Genomic DNA, 22,302 nt, shown 5'->3' on the forward strand with positions numbered 1-22,302 from the left:
AATACAGTGTTTATGCAGCTGGAAAAAGAGAAAAAGTTCATTGCAGAGTCACTTTCCAGTACTTGTGGAAGTCCTGGATTTGAGCCCTGACATGAGTCACGTCCAACGGGCCTTCATCACTTTACAGCTGGCATCAGAGACGCACAAACACTGGTCATCCTGGAACCAGAGAAATTATGTCATTGCTGTGTAACCGTCTATTTACGGCCGCGCTCGGCAGTGTTACCTGATAAATGTTGGGTGTGTTTTTGATGGCGAGCAGCTGGATACTGAGTTTTTCTCCAACCCTGAAATAGCAATGCTGTATGGATTGATGGATATTTCTGACAGGTGTACCGCAAGCAGTAGTAACATAAGATTAGTGGCCCTTTAATGTTTGTTTCTGTAGTATTGAAACGGACTGTCATTATTTCTTCGTGTAGACAAGTAGATTGTGTCTACCCTCACTAATATAAGACAATACATTAAAGCCTACATGGCTGTGCGGGTAATAGAACTCAGCAGCAGCACACATTAGAACCATAGAAATGACCATAAACCTCAATCAACGTGTCTCCAAAACACTTTCAAAAACAACAAAACATTCTTTACAATTTCACAAGCTTCAACTGAAAAGTTCTACAGATTAAAACTGCAACCAAGAATAACTTTAGTTGCTGGGCTATTCTGGTCATTATTTTTGTCTAACCATTTTTATTTTTTTTTATTTTTTTTTACAAAATTGTAAAAAAAAATGCAATAATTTTACCACAATCTATAAAATACTTCACAAGCTGTACCAGTTGCAGTTTTTCCTGGAAAAGTGAGCATTTCCACTGGCATTGATTAAACTAAAACTCTTTTAATCTTACATAATGAGTTGGCATCTCTTTGGGCCGGCTGGTACGGAAAAATAGAACGTGAGCTGAGTAAAACATGGGGACTATTCATGCAAGTATATTTCCTTTTTTCAATTTTTGAACCTGTTCCATCCCCTCTGCCTCTGAGATACTCCAGGTGATTTCGGGAGCACGATGGGCTATTCAACAGCGTCCCTTGAATCCCAGCATGCCCTGCTGCGGCCTGCTGGAATATTCTCTGTGTCTGTCGTGCAGGCATAGCCGGGGGTGAGTGCAGCCACTATTTGACAGCCTACGAGGGAATACAGCAGCACACCATCTCACTGAACATTCGTCAATTCGCTTTACTACATCCTGTAGTGAGGAACCAGGGCGGAGAAGTGCCAGCACACACAACTAAATATCAATACTGCTATATATTGCACTTCTTCCTCTTGCAATAGGATATTGATACACTGGCGCCAAATATTGATGTTTTTAATAAAACTCCTGGTGTTATTATTCCCCTGTAGCCATTTGGCTTACCGTTGTTTCTCGAACAAATGTGTTAAACAGGCACATTGTTTCACCCCAGTTTTTAAACTGTGAAACTGACAACAATACTTGGAATAAATCCATTAGTCTTGCTTCTGGCCTTTTTGGATGTTTTTTTTTTTCCTCTTCAGTTAGACAGATGTGCTGACGTATCACAGATTAATTGTCTTGCAAATACTAATGATAGTAAAACACAGTGAGTTACTCTGCTATATGCAACACTTGCTGCATTCCAGGGTGTGAAAACTGTGCAGCTCTCTTTAACATGCGAGATAAGAGACCGCAACTGCAGTGGACATTATAGTCTCTCCACATCTGTGTTTTCTGTTGTTCAACAGCTGTAAAAACATTTCATGAACAGACATGTTGCTTTCAAGACAGGCGTCTCTGACAGCTGTTGGTCTAATATATATCATATTTGGCAGGTGCGTTGCTGGGAACTCAATGAAAGGCAGTGTGGGGTTTGAAGTGGTTTGATGAGCTGGCCTTACATTGTGGCTCGATGTTGCTTTTTTTCCCGATTCGCTTTCAAGACGCTGTCTGTCCTGCCAGCTGTCAGAATACAGGTGCATTCACATTTGCAGGAGCACCTGGTTTGATTGTGTTTTCAGGAGCAGCTGGCTAGATATGTTGTAAAAGTCGTTCCGGTGCTACCTTTAGCAGCTACCGAATTTTAACGCAGCATCATATCATAGCAAGTGACTACTGAAGGCTGACGTTCCATTAGGTCGCCGTGTGTTGATCTGATTCAGTCATTCTGTGACGTTAGAAAAAGCCCAACCAGAACTGGATTTTTAAAATACAAAGTTAACATGTTAGTCTGACTGAAATTGTACTATTTATACTTCTCTTAACTGGACTAACACACCTTGATAATGCGGTTTCATTACCACCATCTACACGCCTCAGCCGGCCCCCTAAGCAGATTGGCATAATAAAATGCAAAATAAATGGCTTCTTAACCTTTCATGCATACTGGGACTAAGACAGTAGTCCAGTTAAACAGCCTGATTGAGCTAAAGCTACAGCTTGACTGCAGTTGTGCATGTAAACCCAATAAGTAACTGCAACCATCAGCAATTCGTAGGACCTCTACATTAGTTAATTCCCAGTGAGCGCATGAATAAGTGGCGTTAACACAAGCATCCAAAGGAGAAAACGAGTCTTACAAAGAGATCAGAATATAGCTGAGACATTTAGGCCTAAAAACTGTCCGGGCTGTTTCTACAAGAGTACACGCTGTCCCCCTCTTTTCTGCAGACTGCATACATACTGGATGTAAGCGTGCACATTCTGTCAAATGAAAGAGTGACCAAAGATCTTGTTCCTCATAAAATATTGAGCCCTCAAGAGTGGAGCTGCTCTCCATCTATAAAAATAAAGCCATTTTCCTTTAATATTCACCTCACAGCAGCTTGAGCAGCTACAAACTAATACATCCCTACGAGGTTAAAATAAAGGCAACCAGACCCGGCCCACTCATGAACGCACGGATACGAGCGTGAACTGTGTGGTCACAAGAGACGCGAATATATGAGACTTCCAGTCTCCAGGGAATTTGAACATGAATGCAAATACAGCATGTTCTCATGTATGAAAAGTGAGAGAAACAGATTTTCCAGTGTGTGTGTGTGTGTGTGTGTGTGGAGGGGGGTGTCAAGGGGGAGGCATATATTTAGACAGAGGGTGTAGGTTGAGGCAGAGTGGATGCTGGGTGGGTGTATGCGACTCCTCTTCTGGTGGCCAGAGTTTATTTATGAACTAGAGCTCTAGTGGAGTTGTTCTGGATCCGGACAATCAAATTCAATAACTGAGGGTCGAAGCACATGTCAATGCTTCAGAGAAAGTCCTTCCCACTTGTCTGAGGGAGCTTTCACAACTAGAGTCCGTTTGAATTGTCTGAATCTGAATTGCACATTCATACCGCCAAAACTCGTTTACATTCAGCTCCTTCAAACCTGGGAAAACCCTCCCTCAAAATGTCAAAGAACAGATGAGACAAGCTGTCATCGCTCGTGCATATGTTGTTGATAGTAGAGCGCTCAGATCGTATGTGGGTCAAAGATAGGAAGCAATGGAAAGTGGCCACAAATTCCCACATCCCCCCAGGTTTTGTGTTCCTATCAATGCTGATCTGAGCTGGAGCCGTTAAAACACCTTTGTCTCTGATTAAAGCTGTTCCTACTGTAGACGAATGCCAGATATTAGCAGGTGTTCTATTTTTTTTCTTTTTTAATGTTTCCCTCTTGTCTAGTTTGGACTTCACGGCGCACACATTCAAGTGGACCAAATAAAAGACACTCTGAAGGGTGGGTACAGCGGAGCAGAGCATCGTAGTCAGGCAGAAGTCTTTTGAATTTGTCAAACATTTCATTAGCCAAAGTCAGTTGTCTCCCAGTCGTTCTGTTTACATCTGAACTGCTGCATTATAATTCACTTCCTGTAATTGGGTCAGATTGTGTTTGTCACTGCAATCAAACTGCTCAAGGTTTCACTCAGGAATGAGCCGGGAACATCTCTGAGAGTTGGTCTGGCACCGGTTGTTTTGGCACAATTACTGCTTTTACAAGCACCCAAATGAACCGCGCCGGTGGCTGAAGCACGGCACGGTTAGATTAAAAAGGAGAAAATGCTGGGTTGTGGGGAGCACCTTAAATAACCTTCTGAAACCACGTAAACCCACGCGGCCGCGTCCAATCATTTCTTTGTAAAGTTTAGAAACTGACAATCACGCCCATTTAGACGATTCATCATCACATCTGTACCGCACAGTCATGCAAAATACCAAATTCCTGCAATGAGATCAGGGAGGCAGTGGGATGCAGGAACATGTTTTGAAGCTGTGAGCGAGCCCATCCGGAACAAGCACGGACCCTTTACTCTGAAGACATGTTCAGCTGACGCATCCCATATACTCACTGAACTCTCAACACTCACTGCTTTAGCCCGGTTGTGGAAACCTAATTATGTTTTAGTTGCCTGAATCCAAAACCAAAGAGGTGAAAAAAATTCTACATTCATTTTTCTGCTGCATAGACAATAAAAAAATTGGATCCATTGAAGTGACAAATTAGGTAGAAACTCTTTGCACATACAACATGCATAAGCTATACAGATACTGGTATTCATTAAAAGAACAAAGATCAGCATGTACATAGCTTAGGTCACACTCCGCTTTTTGGCTGCCGGCTGATTAAAAGGTCAGAATAAATATCATGAAAGTGAGACGACATTATTGGAGAAAAATTGTTTTACCAGCTAAAAGAAGAAAAAAAAAGATTGAATCCCAAAATAAACACATGGAAAAATAAGTGCAGTTTATTGAAAAAGTGCAAATAATTATTAAATGGTGCTAATATACCAATAGTGGAACTGCAATGACAGGAGGAGAAACACCAAGAGCTTGAGTGAGAGTCCATATGTGTGCAAATCATTAATCATTTTATAAATATAAAACACCTCTGAACAGCTTCATACATTTAACTAAAATAACGCAATTACGAATTTGTGTGTATACGGTTTTATTTATGAATCGACATTGTGTCATGGCCCCACTATTATAGGGCTGGGAAATATATCATTTTAATACAGAAATTGTGATATTACACCAGATATTGTCTCAGAATCTTTTTGATGACCAGGATATGTATTGAAGGGTTGACTCGTTCTGCTTTTACAGGCTTAATTTCGGTAAACTAATGCAGTGTTTGGAGCATAGTTCGAGCTAGAATATTTACCCACATTACACACACACATATATGTGCACACATATAAACATATAACATCCCTCCATCAGTACCGCAGTATATTGATGTCAGAGTGTCAGATGAACTGCTGCATGAGACCGACGGCACACGGAGGGATTAACCGTCTTGTCAAAACAGCGAATTTTAGCTGATATCTGTAGTTCTAACCCTCCTTAAAAACTCCTGTTAGATAAAGCAAGACCATAATCCTAAAATAATATTCACCAAGGGAATACCACTAACAAAATTGACATTAACACAGAAGTACTGATCTTGTACCATTTTCAGGGAATGCTTTAATTTCAATCTGAGCTGATACAAGGCATAATATTCACTGTACCCTGTATTGTACCAGATTATGATCAGAGATGATCAGACCATAGAAATTAGGCTAAGACGAACACACCGGATCAGGGACATCAAAAGTTACTGAAGTTCTGAACCGAATGTGGACCAACAAAGAAGAACATGAGCGGAGGCTAAATGAACCCCGTCTCCGTCTCATCCCTTAATGAATCCCCTGAAACAGATCCACCCTGCTTTAGCCTCAGAAGGCAATGAGGTTATTACCGTGCAGGACATTAAACTTTACCCTGTGTAATTATACTGCCAGCGTCCCATCTCTCTTAAGGGTCCACTGCACTTCACCACATCTTGAGACCACAAAGTGCAGCTGTTAAGAATAGCCTGTAGACTCAACGGCTGGCTACCTACGCTCGTATAAATGAGCAGATGGAAACAGGAACATCACATTCAATATCTTGTATAGAGCAATCAAGCACTGTTTCATCCAATATTCTCTCTCTCTCGCTCTCCCCCTCTCTCTCTTAGTTTTCGGGCCAGCGAGGATGAAAGCAGAAAGGACTGACGCATACATACACATAAGCATAAATAAAGAAGCTCATATCCTTGTTTACTTATAGTATGTTTGCTTTCTCTCAGGCAAGAATTATTCATTGGCTCGAAAATCAGAACTTTAAATCCTGCCTTTAGAAATCATAAGCCAATTTATTAGGTACACCTAGATAAACCTAATAATCCAACAACTATAAATCCTCCCTTCACGGGCGTTAGGAATATTTTATCGAATCTGTTTCAGAGAAGTTGATTTTTGAGATTATCACACGACTATGCGGCTAATTCACGCTAAGGCTGAGTTGTTCAAAACATCTAATTTTCCATTTAAACTGTGGCTTGCAACGTCATTAACACATTACCAGTGAAATAAACTTTTGATAATATTGCTCGTGTCAACTTGTGTTCATATTTCAGGGCATCTCTTTGTTTTGGCCCCATCCGTAATTGTGCTGTCTTTTTCAAAAGAAGATAACACAACATGTGTTTGTTCATATAATATTCATTAAGCTAATTTTGCACTGTATTATCCTGGGGGTGCTTGATATTAGGATGTGTTTTTTTAGCGGAAATGCTGATGATTTACAACAGATTTAAGTGATGCCAATATTGTCTGTATAAAAATAACATTCTATGAAATTAACATTTTGTTCTGACTGAAAAACACGAAGACAAGTTCAAGTTCAAAGAGTTTACGTGACTTCTGTATTTCAAACACCTTTGGAAAAGCCCGTTTCTTATTGTTACTTTATCAGAAATAACAGTATCCAACATCCATCCATTTTCTTCAGCTTATCCTGTTAAGGGTCCTGGGGGGCTGGAGCCTATCCCAGCAGCCTTTGGGCGAGAGGCAGGGTTCACCCTGGACAGGTCACCAGTCCATCACAGGGCCAACACATAGAGACAGAAACCATTCACACTCACAGTCACACCTACGGTCAACTTAGAGTATCAATCAGCCTCGTCCCCTCTTGATGTCTTTGGACTGTGGGAGGAAGCTGGAGTACCAGAGAGAACCCACACAGGAACAGGGAGAACATGGAGACTCACACAGGAAGATCCTGTGCTGGAGCCGGGACTCGGACCCAGAACCTTCTTGCTATGAGGCGACAGTGCTGACCACTGTGCTGCCAGAGTATCCAGCAAAAATCAAGAAATGTATCTAGATTTGCTGGGCCACTATTAATATCAGTACTCAGACTGACACTGATACGACTGAAAAAATATTTTTAAAACCTGCCAATACTGATGACGTGCCGATACTATTGTGCATCCCTAGATTATCATACTTAAGTTTAAGGAAATCTTCTGATAAAAGTTTAATAAATGCATATTTTCTCAGTGAGTCATAGTGTAATAATTACATTGCCAATTTTGACCAAATTAATCATGAAAGGGATCGACTAGCATTTAGGATCTCTTGCTCCTTATGCCTAATTTGGTTAATACTTCCACTTTAAAAGTTTGGGATATACACACTACAGAGCAATGTAATCAGTGTTAAAAAAAGTGTACAAAATCATCAAGGAAAAGTTTGAAATGATATTAATTTGAAGTGGTATTGCTCAGCCCTGATCATTGTTAAGACTTTATCATAATCAAGCAGCGCTTGTCATCATTGTGTGAGTGTCAGTTGGTGACCACAACATTCCTTCCTACCCTCCTTCCTTCCTTCCTTCCTTCTTTCTCCTCTTCACCCGATACAAACAACTGACCTAAGCAAGATATTCTCTCCTGGCAGCAGCAGGACCAGACTCACTAGGACAGGCTTCACAAGGCTGCAACACCAGGTCTAGCAAGGTCAGACCAAAAAGCACTAACCCCATTAGAAACTGATTGCACTGAGGCAGATTAAGTCTGTCCTGCCCCCCCCCCCCACCCCCACCACCATACCACACCCCCACTGTCCTCCTTTAACCACACTAGCGATTATATCTGCACGAGAGAGAAAAAAAACATCTATTTCTGCAAAGGAAACGTGCTTTCAAACCCATTAATCTTTCTCTGAAGAAGCGACTACACCCCCAGTAATGGCTGAGGAGTGCAGGGGGGCGGAAGTCTCTCACTCAAACACCTGTCATACCCCATCTGCTGTAGAGAGTTCACACCTGATCCACACATCCGACTTGGGGTGACTGGCCTCAAATGCTGAATCTACATCCACATCATCACAACACTGAGGCCCCGCCAAAGCGGGTTCAAGACTCGCAGGACATGTTTGGTCAGCCGACTTAAAAATCACGTAGGTACAGGGAGGTTATCAACACGTGAAGGTGTTCCAGATCGACTGTGTAGATAAAAGGGACGGATAATCAGTCGCAAACAGGGAGTGGTCTAAAGCTGCTCATGTCACTTATATAGAATAAACCCTCCACAAATATGACAAATCCATAATATAGGCCAAAAGAAACAATGAAAGTAGCCCAGGCCAGGACAGACACCCTTAGGTGTATTCTTCAGTTGTGAAGGTCAATATTAGCATTATTCTTTCTGCTGCAATATCCTGGTAGTGTTACACAACCTTTACAGCAAATGGAGAATACACATGAATACGCAAGTTAAACTTACTGATTGTAATAGGCCTGCAAGTACAAGGCTTTTACTCAGTCTCTGGATTAGGCTGAATTTTTTATTTTATTTAATATGATCCATTTAAACAGTTTTTTGGTAAATCGTGTATTTATTTCGGCTGCATTTAAGAATGTTAAAGAGCATGTTTTCTTTTCATTTATCTATTTTTTTTTTTGCCTGATCTGACTGAACGATGTTTCTTCTTTGCTACTTTAGTGTGTGTGTGTGTGTGTGTGTGTGCAGTGTTTGCACTCGTAAATTTCAGGGTTTTTTTGAAGGGTATTAGAGAAATAAAGCTTGACTCCCAATGGATCATGGAAGATGAGAGATTGGTACTTTTATACATTTTAATCTGTTACCTATAATATAACCCAAAGCACATGTTACCATGGTGATATTCCCTTGTTGAAACCGTCTTTGAATGAAAACCCAGGATTAAACCTAAAGTTACCTCACTATCCCGCAAATCCGTCTTCTTAGTGCAAGCCCCTGAACACACACACACACACACACACACAAGGTCACAGCACTACCAATTAGCCCCTCTCTTTCTACCGGAGCACCATGTGAAGTGATCATGCACCTGTAATTATGAGAGCGGAGGGCATGTTTCATTTAAAATCGCCCCTTCTTATTCAACCCTTGAGAGGAAACAACTCACTTGGAATGAGTCAGAGGTTAACAGAGAGGAGAAAGCCATCATCAGCCACCAGGCAACAAGTCAAAATCACAAAAAAAGGCTCAGATGCAAAGAAGAAACATCCACTTCAAGGAGAAAAGTAAATCATATATATATATATATATATATATATATAAAATAAATAAAGGAGGAGTTGCATCATCCTGCATTGACCTTGTAAGCATATCTTCCTCTGATAAATCACAAAGGACAGCCGTTCCTGATGACAGGCTTTCACTGAGCACAGGGCCCTCTCCAATAAAGCCTGCCAACAGCAAGGTCCTATGAAGGAAAAAAGAGCTCTACACCACCTCACATTAGGGCCCGTAAATACAGCTGGGCGCGCCGACATCCACAGTGAGCAAGTCTTTGATGTGATGAAGTAGAGAAAGTCCACTTAAACTTGATGTCACCATTCGTTCCCTTTTCTTGTGCAGCCTGAATGGATTTAACAAGCTTGTACGATCAGACTCGTCACCCCTCTCACATCAGCGCAGACCCTCAGTGAAGATTCACAGGAAATACAAACTTTAAAAGCAGCTATTATTTGCTTCATGCCTGGTTTGCAGTTCTGTTCGTTCGGTGGCTTTACACACACAGTTAGAGCTCGATTAGGCCATTCAACCACACCAGGAATCCAATATAAGACCCAGAAGCTATACAAGTTGAGGGTAGTATTCCTATTTGGGAATATTTAAGAGTTAAGCTCAACATGATAATTGAAAAGCCCAAATTCAGACCCTATTCAGAAAGAATCCCGTACAAACTAAACAAGAGGTGGCTTCTTCAATTACTGGGACACTGACTCACTCTGAGAATTGGTTGGAAACAAATTAAACTTCCAATTGTTAAGGAAATTTTTCTATTGATGCCAAATCTTTGCTTCTTTTCAATTATCAAATACAAACCTTAATTTTACATTTTGTCATTTATCTTGTGTCTTTCCCGATACTTCAATTGCTCTTCTCTACATGATGCAGGAAGCCATTTAGCCATTGGCTAGTAACTTCAGTTTAGCATTATTTGTGCCTTGAACCCATCACTTTATTAGTTCTGATCCAGATGCTTCAATTAATTCAGATCAATAGCAACTGGTTTGAATTAAGCTCTGACTTTGCTTCACCTATTGATTCACTTGAGCTCAGCCGATGATATCAAATGATTTATAGATTTGTTTACATTTTGTTTTAGCCTTGAATGGATTGTTTAATTAATTGATCGCCGCTCGGCCTCAGGTTCTTTTTTAATTAAATTCCGCTGATAGTAGAGATGTGCATCTCTGACGTCAGACTGACACACATCTGGATGTGTGGTCAACCATCCAACACATCAGATATGAAGGAACTGTCAGTACATTTCAGTATGATTTCTTGGCAATGCAGCGAGATTTGAGGAAACAGCGCAACTCAAGACAAGTGAAGCTAAAATAAATGATGTAATCATACTGAATGTAATACAGAGTGTGGTCCAGCTTGACTGGGTTTCTCACGGATGTCTCATGACGCATGAAGCAGTTGTGTGCTAAATGTCTGAAGCTAGAGTTTTATTAATGGGGTACTCAAACAAATGATTATTATCCAACATGGGGGGGGGGGGGGGGCACGGACCCACGACCCACCCCAGGGGGCAAATTAGATATTAGGGAGACTCAGTGACATTTAAGTGACCCCACCCCTGTGAGTCTACGTTTTGTTTTCTGGGAAGAAAAAAATTGTATATTACATAATCTGAACTTTTTTAGTATTTCTAATGATATTAGTTAGAATATTCTTAGTCATATAGTTGAATATATTAACCAAGTGATGAATCAAAATGGTTAAAAAGGCAATTTTCACTTCAGCTCCACTTTAAAACAGACTGCAAATCATACGTTAACCTTGTTTATGCCGTTTCTTTTTCAACTTCAAACAGACTCTTGGTCCTTTTACAGAGAAGCCGTTTCATCAGGTCCTTTGTAGTGCAAAAAATTTGCAATATCGGACAAGAGATCAAATAAAACCAAGCCTGGGCTTTTCCATTCAACCTTAAACATGTAGCTGTGGCTCCTCCATCACAAACTGTAAGACTTGCCCAGACACGCCTCGGCCGCTACAGCAGCCTAAAGCTTTGTTTGTGCTAGTGTGAGATTTGGCGAAGAGGAGGAGGAAGAAGAGGACTGGCCGCTGACAACAGCAGAGATGAGACAGAAACAGCTTTGATCAAGTTATTGGTCATATTTCTAAATAATAAAAAGGCACAGGGGCTCTAAGAAAAACTAAATTTCAATAAATCTTATTGGATAATATGCAAAGATGTTTAAAGTGATGCAAACTGGTGCACTTATTTTAATTAATATGTGCACTCCGAAGAGAACTTTTGTTGCTTTACTGATAGAAATAAGTGAATGCTACTTTCTCCCACTCACAAATTATAAATAATTAGGAATGCTTTGGAGCTGCAACTGACAATTAATGTATTATTTTCTTGATTAATTGACTTTCATCTGTAAAATGTTTCCCACTGAAGACATTTGCTTCTGAGGCAATACCATCCATCTTCCATTTTCTGTACCGCTTATCAGTGAAGGGTCATGGGGGGGTTGGAGCCTAGCCCAGCGGACATTGGGCAAGAGGCCGGGTTCACCCTGGACGGGTTGCCAGTCCACCGCAGGGTCATCAGGACCAGTTAGGGTTTCAGTATCTTTCTCAAGGGTACTTCAACATGGTCGCTGGGGGAAGTGAGGATTGAACCAGTGACCCTTCAATTCCTAGACAGCCACTCTACCTCTGAACCAGGCCACCGCCCTCCTCTGAAGCAATACCTCACACACAATCTTTTTTTCATTCCAAGTATTGAAAAACAGGCATATTAAGATCATAAAGCATCCATTCTTCATGGCTCGGAATGCAGAAAGAGCCAGCCATGTACATTTAGCATGAAGCTAACAACAGCAGAACTGTCCAAAAATGTCTGTTTACAAGCTACCAAGCACATCCTCCGATATGATCCACATCCTTACATCTCCTTTACCCAGCAGTATACTCAGAGCTAAACCAAGTCCATTTGGGGGGTTGCTGTTGTTTTATTGCTTTAGCTGTTGACGATTCGCAGTAACCTTCAAACTAAACAGATGTGACTGGCTCTTTCTGCATTCTGACACCACAGGGAAGTAATGCAGGAGGAACAATAAAAGGTCTTTGTGAGCTCAACACACCGCACAATAAACATTTATGAGTGGTTGAAAGGCAAAATACGCTCTTTGGGAGTAGTATCACTTTAAGAAGACAGAATCAAAGGTTTAGAAATTTAACTCCAAATGATTAATAAATCATCCAATTCAGGCAGCCAATTTTGACAGTCAGAGCAGGAGGATTCACAAAGCAGAGGCACAGACAAACGAGTGGCAAGAGGGCAAATCCGTTTATTACCAGAGTCGAAACCAGGAGATCGGTCCTCACATGCAGAGGTATCAAAAACCCTGAGCTAAATCAAAATAAAACTGGATCAAAATCTCAAAAGGTCAAGGAAACCACAAGGAAATGGTGCATACGCTCACTGACACAGACCAAATGATCTGGCAGAGAAAGGAGGAAGAGCACAGCTTCAGAACACCAGGGGTGGGGAGACAGTGAAACACAGGTGAGAGGTGTCAAGGTAATCACAAACAGGAAACTTGACAGGAAGAGAGAAATGACATAGACAGCTCACCAAAATAAAACAGGAAATAAACAAGAGACAAGATCGAACAGAACCCAACACTTAACAAACCTAAAGGGTCCTGACACTAATCAATGAATACTTAAAGGAAATTTCTTGTGTTTCTTGTGTATTTTGACAAATAGGTACAATCTTTATTTTATAGTAAAATTCCTTGAATGTAGTTGTTGTGTCTGATCAGTCAATCCCAGATTAAGTCCCCCTGGTTGACACACATTCTACTGCTTTACACGAGTTGCTGACAGGATTTGGTCATATCAGCATTTCACACACTGGCAGTTGTATTAGAGGAAAAAAATCCCGTCTGATTATCCAGAGAACAAGCGCCACTAATGTCCAGCTTTACAGCCATTTTCAGTCAGCTTAACCTCTCTATATAATCTGTCTGAACTCTGGACACTTCCCTCTAAACATGGACTAAGATTAGCTGCCTATTAGAGAGAATTGTAGCGCATCTATGAAAGCCATGCCAAAATAAACTGCTCTTGTTCCCGCATAAGAAGCTGAAAAATAAGATAAACATATATCAGGACACACAAATGAGAGCCTACAAAACATCTCGTAGGAAGTTTACAGTCTGGTGAGGACGGCTAAATGCCCAGGACGGCCATGTGTTTCTCATGGAGAGTCCTGCCCTCAGCCAGGAGTGAGGGGCACAGCTGGTCTGGATGACTCCAGTCTTTGAAGGCTGAGCTCAGATAACTGCCACTCAGCTCAGTTAGCAAGCATCTGAAATTACACCTCCACCTTCCCAGAGTGCCCTGCCCTCTCCTCACCAATGTGTCGCCGCCTGCACAGTCTAGAGCAGGTAAAAATTAACCTCTTGTGTCAACCTACTGTAAAATTAGCCTCATGTGAAGGTTCTGTCTGTTGGATGAAGCGAGAGGCATTTCAAAGGATGAGGTTAACCCACATTTCTCCATCAATATCAATTGATTTTGAAATAAGACACTCAAAGCGTCCAGTTGTCAATGGAGCATTTCTAACTTTGTTACGTCAATCATGTTACGGTTTGAGCAGCTCGACTGTTCTGAGTCGCCTCGGGACAGCAAAGATGCAGCTGCTAGTAAATGAATCAACTGAACCACATGTCTATCAGAGACAGAGAGTCTGCATCCTAAAGGGATATGTTTAATACTCTTTGTGTATGTGTGTGTGAGAGTGAGAGTGAGAGAGTTTAGAGGGTGCGACAGACGTCCTTGATGTAGGAGTGAGACCATTTCTGTCCTGGACTCAATTCTCAACAACAACAACAACAACAACAAATGTTGTATTCTATATTGCTTGTTCAGAGTCAGCTGCCAAAGGATGGAATTGATAAGATTTGGTTGATATCAGTGATATTATTGATTCCTGATTTAAGTCTGTATAGAGAGAGTCAACTTACACAGGATTTAAGCATCAAAAGAGCTGGTTTATCATCTGTTTCAATGCAGCGGAGAGAATCTGCTCCATCTGCAACCATCTCATCTACATACAATATAGCAGGTTCATCTTCCTGGTTAAAAAAAACAAACTGCAGCTACGTGTCCACTGATCCTGGACAAGACCTAGGAAGGCAGGTGAGGTTTAACTGCTGAAATTCTGCTCTTTCTACTGTTGAGAAAGTAGGTAAACATCTCGTCACTGCACATTTACACTGTGCGGTTACATTTTCACTCTTGGACATGAGCTTGACTGGGCTTTGCTGGTCCTGAGCTCAGGTGATCGAGTTCAGTAGCCAGCTCAGAGGAGCAAAAAGTCACTGGCTGCCTGCGTGGCACTACTGATATTAACTTGATAGAATATTAATTCTCCCCTCTTAGCCTACCAGAAACTAAAGCACTCATCCATATTGCATTCCTTATATCTTATTCGGAGCGAGATGGAAAAATATACTTGAAAAGATCATTTTATGTCTTTATTTGTGAAATGAAGCCACGATTGGGAGAATCTCTTCTTCTCTGCTGTGGTGATGCTGGCTTCCAGCAGGACTGTGCACATCGGACCCACGAAATTCTCATGAAAAAGTAATTTGTGTGTTGTTGATTCCTGATACCGCGAATGCAACCCACTTTTAGAATGAAATATTTCAGCAAACAGTGAGAATACAAATTCAGTGTTTTCATGCAGCTGATGACTGCTTTGATGCTACAGTGATCAGATGATTGCTGCGCTTTCAAGCTCGGTGTCTCGAGTCTCAGCAAACAATTGGGGGGAAAAAAACACAATAAAAAAGGTCCCAGTTTTTAATATTCACCGTCACTTTGTTGCAGTTCTCAAAGATCAAACAAGGCCCCACACAAATGAATCCACCGCTGATTTGTCTGCTTGTGTAAATCAAGGAAAAGGCCGTGTTCACAGTGTACGTTGAGCACTAAAATATCCGTTGCTCATGCTAATAAAAATGCCTACTGTGTGTTTGTGCAGGTGCACGCTTTCTGAGGGTGACAGTTCGGAGGGTTCAAATCTGATGTCTGCGTCTCATTCTTGTTTACCCGAGCTAGCTGTTAGCACAGACGCAACATGAACATACAGCGTGATGAGACTCAGTACGCTGGCAAAGCCACACACTCCATGAGTCATTGGTGACTTTTGGAGAATCCATTATGGAACAATACTCAAGACCACCAACACGCCAAGCAAAATGTCAGCAACTCTGCTGTGAAGCAACATTTTGATTAGGTTGGTGGGGAAAATATGAGTTTGTGTGAGGAAATGGCTGCAGGGCTGCTGTTCGCTGGTTTGTGATGGAGGGACTTAAGAGGAATATCGTTAGTGTGTACAATCGCGCCTACACACCTGTACTCAGAGGGAGGGCGACCCATTCCAGACAATAAATATCCAGCTGCAGACACACAGAGGTGCCAGCCAGCGTGCAGCAGTAATTAGGATGTGTGAAAGCAATACTTGTGCAGATGTTGCAGAACAGTTGCGAGACTTTTACAGACTAGTGTGTGTGCATTTACAAGGTGTCCATTAGCACGTTCTTAATGCATCATTATGAGTGCGTGGCTGCAACTCAAGCTAGACAATTATGAAAGAAAGCGTCCTGACAAGAAGAAGACAACTCATTTGGCTGCTTTTATAGAATATGCACACACTCTTTCATCTCTACCCCAGAGGTTCAAAACAATATCCACAACTTTTGGCCTGGCAGCAGGAAACTCTCCAAACACACATTATTATTCAGCAGCTGCAGTCACAAATGGATCCTTTCCTGCTTTTTTTTTTTCTTTTTGGGTGCATTTTCTCCACAAGGAGGGTCTCTTATAGCTCCATGCAAAAATCCTGATAGTACAATATATCACTTTTTTTTTCAATATGGTGTAAGAATATACCAGGCCCCAGTATAAATACCATATCGCAATATACCAGAATAAAACACATCATAACCGATGCGTGTTCTGGCAGCCGCTTTTAACGTTTTCGGCAACTGGGCTAATTTCATTCTGATCTACTGGAAGGGAAATTTTCCGTGAAATAGCTTTGACACAAATTGTTCATTGAATTAGGAAATGTGAATTATTGGAGTACACCAGTGGTACACAGAAAGCTGTACTTTCAATTTGGACTTATTTGCTAGACGATATAAAGCATCCCAATATGTATCGTATCAACATTGTGATACAACTACATCAGGACCCAGGTAAGGTGATACCTATCATACGGTGGTCCTTGCCCTAGGCATGACCCTGCATCAAACACAATCCACACACACACAGCGTTGTGGTTAGTTTCAGCGTGACTGCCTGCTCTCCACCTGTGCTGTTGTTCAAAAAGGTGATCACTTCAGAAAAGTCTTGACAGGGCAGAGTGAGAAACCACAAGTTCGAAACAAACGCTTCAAAAAGGGACACAGTCACGAAAAACACTTGACACTTGCGTGTTTTCGTCAGCTGTTGAGTGATTTCACCCGCTTCATTTGCATAATGTGATTGGGGAAGTTAACGCTTGTGCGTTAAAGGCACACAGGTGAAAAGTCGGTACATGGAGTCCTGATGGAACAAATGTGGAGAGTGAAATAAACTTTCACCAGAGCAGCATGTAACTCCATGAATGCTTCCTCATCAAATATAAATATAATGTCAGAATTGACCAAATAAAGAGTGTATTCATGGTGCCTGCCTTCCCTGGAGCTCCCTGGCTGGCCTCTGGTGTGTTTGAGTCCGAGCATGTTCATGAAGCTTTTAGGGAACAATAAAGCTTTGCATCTTCTTCTCAACTTGAGAACAGAGGGCCTGGTTCAGTGTGCAAAAAATATATATATATTTGATAATACATAGGACTAATCAAGTGTGCAGCACCACCACTACTACTACTCAGCTGCATGTGTCAATAAGCCTCCTCGTGTTTATTCTAAACACCTTCCCCAGCCGCGTCGCGCCTCCCTATCAATGAGCTTCATCATTTAATTTCTAATCACAGTTTCATCTGCAGCCGAACGGTGCTTCAGCATCGATGCATGTACAATCCTCCACTGCGCGGATCCCGCACAAAGCGCAGGGAAGAAGCAGCCGATGCAGCGGATGGCGAACAAAGCCTCCTTACCTAGAAACTGTGTCGCTCCTCGCTGGATGCTGCCGCCGAAGCTGCCCGGTGGCCCATTTCCCTCCCGGTCGCCTTGTTGCACTAGAAGCAGGCGGCTGTGTGTGTCCGCGGGTCCGGTGTGCAGATGCCTACTACTACAGAGGAGAGGAGTGGAGCGGAGGGGCTGTGTTGTCTGTCACATAGTTGCTGCTGGCCTTTTTTTCTCTCTTTTTTTTTCCTCCTCGCATCCACATCTGAGTTGAAGGGGCGGAGCTAGGGAGTGATTTTTTTTTTACATTCGGGCGGGCACTGAGGTGGCTGGTTGGCCTGGGGGGGGGGGGGGGGTAATGACCGAGGAGGCAAAGGTAGCTTTCGTTTGAATTTAGTACATTTTCTCAGCCTCGTCCAGGTCTATACGGAGAGAACTGAGAGCTTCTTCTGTGTCCTTACAAACTCCCACGGATTCGCTGACCACCATGAATGTTTAATAAGACGCTGGAGCGCCAATTGTGTTCGCTTCTTTTCTTCAATGAATAGAGAAACTTGGCTGCGCACAAGATGGAAGACATGATCAAACTCTCAATTTCCCTCCAGTCACAAACAATACTGGTTTCTCTGGCCTCTCCTTTTTCCCAGTGTTGTTCATTCTCTTGAAATGTTGCGTTTTCCACGCTTTTATTGTGTTTTCCGAAATGTTTTCTTTGACCAAAATGCGTTTTAATTTGTTGCATTGTGTTTCTGGTAATACTGTATTATGTTTTGTTGTTGTCCTGTTTCTGGAAATGTGTATTTTGTCTGAAATGTGTTTCTTTTGTTGTGTTTACTGAACTGTTTTCTTTGTCTAAAATGTTGGATTTTTTTTAAATTGTTGCAACTGTTTCCAAATGTTATGTTTTCTTTTGTTATTGTGTTTCCTGAAAAGCTTTGTTTTCTTTTTGTCTAAAATGTGTAATCCTCGCTACTTCCACCAGGGCGGTCATGGTCTTGTTAGTGGTTGTTTTATCTATCTCGAGGACTTTTGCTAGCACCAAAACAAAAAAATAGTTTTTAAATTTATTGAAATAGAACAACAATGGTTATTTATTGCCATTGCGTGTGTCCGCTGGATAACGTTAAATCTGGAGAATAGTCACAGCGCCACCTGGTGGTTACGGGAAATAAGCCTGACGTCACAAACATTTGATTTACATAAAAAAATAGTGCTGTCTTTACCTGGCATACAGTTACATAATATGTAGTAATTTTGTGTTCTTTAGTGCCACCTAGTGGATGTGAACTTTGTACGCATTAGCGTTCTCCTTCGTGCTCAGGTTTCATCCCCCCTTTCACTCATGTGAGCAAGAGTTCAAGGGTCACTGCTTCAGCTTGGAGCTTGAAAGTACAAAGGCCGGCAGGCTTGTCTTACTGGTATTGTGCTTCCTGAAAATGTGTTCTTTTTCTTGTATCATTTTAAAATATCAGAGTCATGAAACACTGTACAAACCTGATCCTGAGTAAATTTCACACATGCCGATGAACTCAAAACTGTGACAGATGTCTGCCATTTTGACTCAGAGTTTTAACACCTTACCACCGTGTTCTTTACAGTTTTTTACAGGTCGTGGTACATTAATGCCAGTATCTGTTTAAGCTGGCATATTTTACTTAATCGCTGTTCCATCCGCATATCCTTCTGTTACTTTGATCTTACCTGTAAAGTTGTCCTACTTACTGTATTTTCTGACATTTTCATATTGCTGTGTTGTTGTTTTTTTATTCTGTCCTGTGGTGATCTTGACAGCCTGCAAGGCACCTTTAAATAAAATTTATTTTAAAAAAGTAAATAGTAGAGCGGCACGGTGGAGCAGTGGTCAGCACTTTGGCCTCACAGCAAGAAGGTTAGGATCTTCCTGTGCGAGTCTGCATGTTCTCCCTGTTCCTGCGTGGGTTCTCTCTGGTACTCCAGCTTCCTCCCACAGTCCAAAGACATCAAGAGGGGACGAGGCTGATTGATACTCTAAATTGACTGTAGGTGTGACTGTGAGTGTGAATGGTTGTCTGTCTCTATGTTTTGGTCCTGTGATGGACTGGTGACCTGTCCAGGGTGAACCCCGCCTCTCACCTGAAGGCTGCTGGGATAGGCTCCACCCCCCGACCCTGAACAGGATAAGTGGTAAATATGGATGGATGGATGGAATAATTAGTAGTATTAGCTAGTTATTATTATTTTTTACTATTGTTGTTATCATCATTATTATTATTAATACTGAATGGGAAGTAGAAATAATTTTCTATTTCCCATGTTCCTGTGGTTGCACTTTCAAATTTCAAAAAAGAACTTTACTACATTAATCTCAAACGGCGGCATTGTAAAGTACTATTCCTTCACTGAAATCACCCTTCAACATTTTATCTTCAATAAACTGATAAAGTGTGAATTTATGTTTTAAAAAAAAGTAGAAATTACAAGCTTCTCCATTGTTCCACTATTATGTTCTTATTTAGTTACCTCATTGAGTTCAAGTTTCAAGCAGATTTTACATGAACCTTTTTTTTTCTTAAATATAAATAGTTGTAGTTGCATTTGTCACTTTACAGCGTCATTTCAGTTTATAGGACAAAAGATTGCTGAGCTGCTTTAAATCAAGTCAAGGGTGGAGAACAAATACAAGGGCAATGTAATCACACCCAAAGCCACACTCCCACCATGCACCCTGTTGAAATAATTAGAGATCATTTCAAGAGATTCTTCCAAAACACCTTGAAACAAAATTTTACTTCACCCACACATCAACAACACTTCCAAACACACCTCAACAGGAAGACGCTTTATTGTGTTTTCTCCTTTAACAAATACGGTGCCTCCTTCCATGGCTGCACATACATTATTTATTCACATACAGTACGTCATGTACTCTTGTTAGTAAAGAATTCCAATCAGTTCAATCAATCCAAGGAGGTGGGGGGGATGAGGGGCGGTGGTGGGAGAGGCCACTCTGGAGGACCACCTACTCACCTGCTGTCCCAGGGTGTGAGAAAAAATATTCCAGCATCTCACATCACATGTCATCCAAACATAAACTTCCTACAAAACTAAAAGAGTACAAAAAACTTAATAGGGTCTTTGCCTGAAGTACCTTCTGGCTCAGGCCCTAATAAAAGATAATGTCACGTCTTTTCGAGCACAGTTCATGTCCTCTTCAGTCACACCTCTCTACTGCCAGTTTATTGTGGAAGCACCACAACTGATCTGCGCACCGAGTGACCTCTGACTTTAACTTTTCACGTGTCTTCTTAAGCCTGTTTTATGCTTCTGCGTTGCGGCGACGGCGTACGCCGTCATTGAGTATTCGAAGTTCTGTGTCGAGGGAACGCTGCAATTCACCGCCAAGCCACTAGGGGGGGGGGGGTGTGGCTGTGTCTTTGTACTTGCGGACTGCCTCGATAACCCTTTCTTCAGCTTAGTCCATTTTTGCGTGTAGCTCTCACCACAAAAACTTTAAAAATGGCGGTGTTGTTGTGCTGAACCGGAAATGACGTTCTGAGCGGGCCAAACACAGTCCTTGACGTTCATGTCACGATGCGTCGACGCGATGCGTAGTCAGGATTTTTTTGGAGGTGCACGTCAGGCTATGGCGTAGGGTCCGCGTAGAGGTCTACGTCGACGGCGTAGGTACAGCATCGCCGTGACTCAGAAGCATAAACCAGGCTTAAGAAACAAATTGTGTTTTCTGCCTTTACAGGATGTTTGTGCATATTTACATTTATTTGTATTATTTACATTTGCTTTTTAGAGGTCATTTTCTTCCGGTCCGCATCAAATATTTCTCACATTCTTTCACCTCCAACGGAAAGTAAAACATCTCACCTGTGAACCCAGCAGTCTGTCATGGCCTCACCACAAGCCGTCTAGCAGAGCTGGGTTTGCCCACATTTATTTGCATACAAAGCACAGAGGGGAGATTTCGTGGTAAGAGAGCGCTGTACCTCCAGGTGTGAACTCACACAGCCAAGTCACATTAACGTCTGATCAAGCCTCTGTTGCTGCCTCTCATCTCAACCCAGTGATGAGTGAGGAAGCAAAATCCTCTTTCTGTTGGAAAACATCGTTGGCAGAGCTGCAGTGGAACCAGTGGATCTGTGACGTCAGAACTCTCAAGACAGGACTCAATTTAAAGTTCATTTTGTTCCTATCTGTCTCTCTGACCACTGCCATGTTGGACGTTTAGAATATAGATGTAGCCGGTGAAAAATGGGTCTAATACTTCTGTCATAATCTGTTACACTCCTCTCACTGACTGAGATGCTGCCGCTAATCTCCTAAAAAGTCAGAGCAATGAAAAACCCACATGACACAGAAACAGGAAATGATTCTAGAACAAGCTGACTTGTTTCTTAACATCTGTGACCAAGGTCACATTCCCCTCAGGATGTGGTTGCATCTTGATGCGTCCTGGGTGCAAACCCAAATGCATCATACTCGCACTTAAAGCTCTGCAGTTCACTATCAGATTTCTGGGGTTATACGTGGGCTGGAGTTCAGTCGTGTATGTAGTTTTGGAATGACGCAACACTTTTAAAGATGTGTTTCACATAAACCGAAACGTGGAAAGCAAAGATGAGATACAGAAGGTCATTATTTGCTGGTTAGAGGTAAATGTTAGGGTTCAATTTTTCAAATAAATCATTAAAATCCATATATGGCTACATGAGAGATGTAATGTGAGGGCATATAGTATTTTCTAAATCAGACACTGAAATAAATGGCAGTCTTGGCAAAACAATGATGGAAAGGTTTTCATCTTTAATACCTTCCCGGTAGTTCTATGCATTTAAGTTTGGTAACAAATGGTTCGGAAAAATTGGCGCAAATAGATTACAATACAGAGCGCAG

The 22,302-nt window shown here is 41.7% G+C and overlaps 1 protein-coding gene across 2 annotated transcripts in view; it reads right to left on the reverse strand.

Moving 5' to 3' along the window:
* The window catches only part of st6gal2a (ST6 beta-galactosamide alpha-2,6-sialyltranferase 2a), a 49,454-nt gene extending 31,752 nt beyond the window's left edge, over window positions 1–17,702 (reverse strand). The window contains exon 1 of one of the 2 annotated variants that reach the window (XM_086220384.1): window positions 17,451–17,702. The gene's annotated coding sequence lies outside the window, so the exon portion shown is untranslated. Of the gene's footprint in view, window positions 1–12,631; window positions 12,768–17,450 lie in introns of those variants that run through there. The other variant, XM_086220386.1, reaches the window with a different exon arrangement.
* Window positions 17,703–22,302: the final 4,600 nt, after the last annotated feature.

This window comes from Aulostomus chinensis, chromosome 12 (assembly GCF_037954235.1).
Source record: "Aulostomus chinensis isolate RoL2024-O1b breed Wild chromosome 12, RoL_Achi_v1.0, whole genome shotgun sequence".
In the NCBI taxonomy this organism is placed as follows: Eukaryota; Metazoa; Chordata; class Actinopteri; order Syngnathiformes; family Aulostomidae; genus Aulostomus; species Aulostomus chinensis.